Genomic DNA, 2,629 nt, shown 5'->3' on the forward strand with positions numbered 1-2,629 from the left:
CACTCAGGCACCGCCCACATCACTACTTCCGGTGCGACTTCAAAATAAAAAGCCTGATGAGGGCGCAATAATAACATCGCAAGGTTATCGATCAGTAAACCCACACAGAAGACAACTAAAATTAACCTGAGTTAAAAACAGTTAGAAAATACTCAACTATAATACATCTGCTCCAGACTCTCTACTCTTTCTCATGGTAGATAGTGTTTTCTGATTTATGGGATACTAAAAAAAATATCATTTGACGGTAAATGTCAAAGAAATTAAACAAAAATATAGAAATTAACAGAGATTTAGAGACAAAATTAGTTAAGACATAAAATTTAAACATATTAGTTCAAGCAATTGTATGATAGGAAAGTATTCAAAGGAAGAGGTTCACAAAGAAGAAACGGGATGGTCAGGGAGATGAAGAAAGTAGACAGGTGTACTTGACAGAGGGGGCAAAAGCAAAGGAAAGGGCTTATAGTGAGTTGTATGGGATGGATAAAAGGACTTCACTAGGCAGACAGATCAAACTGGAAAGGATGTGCAGCAGGGTAGGATGGTTAAGGATAGAAAAGGAAATGTACTAAAGAATGAAGAATTTGCTGAGAAGGTGGAAGGAGTTCTTTGAGGAGCTGATGAATGTAGAAAATGAGAGAGGGAGGAAGACAGTTAGTGAATCAGGAAGTGCAGAGGATTAGTAAGGAGGAAGTGGGGGCACCTGTGAAGAGGGTGATGAGTGGAAAGGTCCCACATGACACACAGATGGTCATAAAGAGGTTCACTGTGATGACAGCGCACCAAGAGAGGAACTGTGGTACTGCATGAGGAAGTCAGGAGTGGCAGAGAAGTGAGGATGGAGCAGGACATGTATGAGGACAGTGAGACAGTGGTGAGGTGTGCAGTAGCAGTGACAGATAGGATCAAGGTGGGGGTGGGAATGCATCAGGGATTTGCTCTGAGCCCCTTCTTGTTTGCAGTGGTGATGGGCAGGCTGACAGATGAAGTCAGGCAGGAGAATCCGTGAACTATGATGTCTGTAGTCCACACTGTGTTCTGTAGTAAGAGTAGGGAACAGATGGAAGAGAGTCTGGAAAGGTGGAGGTGTGCACTGGACAGAAGAGAAATGACCATCGGTAAAACCAAGACAGAATACATGTATGTAAATGAGAGGGAGGCAGGTGAAAGCTGAACATGCAAGGAACAGAGATAGTGGAGGTAGATGAGTTTAAATACCTGGGATCAAACATCCAAAGCAACAGACAGTGCACATGAGAGGTGAAGAAGAGAGAGTGTGTCCACTGTGATTGGTCAAAGGGTTGGACAGGTGGAACTAAGGGAAGTAAAAGCTCCTCCGTGTTGTTTCTGACATCACATGTGAAGACAGATGATCAGCAGTGGAAAAATGCTTCCATCAAAAACATGTGATTAACGAGTAATACCTGCTTATGTTTGAGAAAAAATCACCACAGGCAGCCCAGCTTAGAAGTAACTAACCTTTGGAGTCTGGATCCAGGAAACATTTGGAAGGAATCTTAGTCATTGCATGATATGGCAACATTTAAAAAAAAATAATGTTAGTCTCTGTGCAAATATTAATTAAATTGGGGCATCATTCTAGAGAGAATATCAATAACAAATCCAGATCCACAGACACTTCTGGATTCAGGGATTCACATCATGTGTGGTGTGGAGCATCAGTGGATCTAAAGTGGAGACCTGGGGTGGCACTGCTGCCACCCCAGGTCCAGAAAAACAGTGCATAAAAAGATGAGTGCACAAGAGCTGCATACAGGAAAGACTCTACTCACACCTGTTTTTAACTTTAAAGTGTGAATTTGAACACATTTTAAAAATATTTCAGTTTGATTTGCACAGATATTGAGATGCAAGTATCTTGTTTTTCTTGCACTGCACAGAAGTTAATTTTCATTCATGTTTTTTCTAAGTCTCATTATGATCAACAGTAAGCAGAGAAAAGAAAACCAAGAAAAGTATTTTTCTTACCAAACTCTAGATTAAAGCAAAGAGAACCTTTTAGATCCACCCTTCAATTCAATTCCTATTTAATTAAAGAGTTTATGTAACAGCATCAACTGTCACAGGCGTCACCATGAAGTCAGTGTGCTTTCATCCATCAAATGCTATTTGTACACCTTTCATGCAAATTAGTGCATTTTGTTTTTCACAGGTGACTCACAAGCTGCTAAATTAGTTTTATTTGTATAATATCCACTCACTGCTGCTAAGTTTCAACAAAAACATTGAATGAGAACAAAAAAATTAGATGAATATTGTTAATAAGCTCTTTTATAAGGCACTGATCTACCAGTGGAAATTCACCTTGTGTTAAAAGTTCATGAAGGAAATGCTGCTTATGTGGCCAAGGGTTGGATCACCAAGGCCTCGACCTTCAACTAGCACCAGTCCACAAAGCATCAGACCCCTCGGGCTCGTCCCACAGGTGATGGGCCCACATGGCTGGGCATTATGAGTTAAGATACCATTGCCTCCTAGGTTAGGTGTTGGCTGGAACTTAAACTCATCAGAAACTTTGAAAAGCATTTATGTGCCTCTGAATTCAGTCATCAGTCAGGAGATACAATGAATCAAAAGTTGAAATCAAAGTCAGAGCTCAGTTCAG

This window comes from Archocentrus centrarchus, chromosome 5 (assembly GCF_007364275.1).
Source record: "Archocentrus centrarchus isolate MPI-CPG fArcCen1 chromosome 5, fArcCen1, whole genome shotgun sequence".
Lineage (NCBI taxonomy): Eukaryota > Metazoa > Chordata > Actinopteri > Cichliformes > Cichlidae > Archocentrus > Archocentrus centrarchus.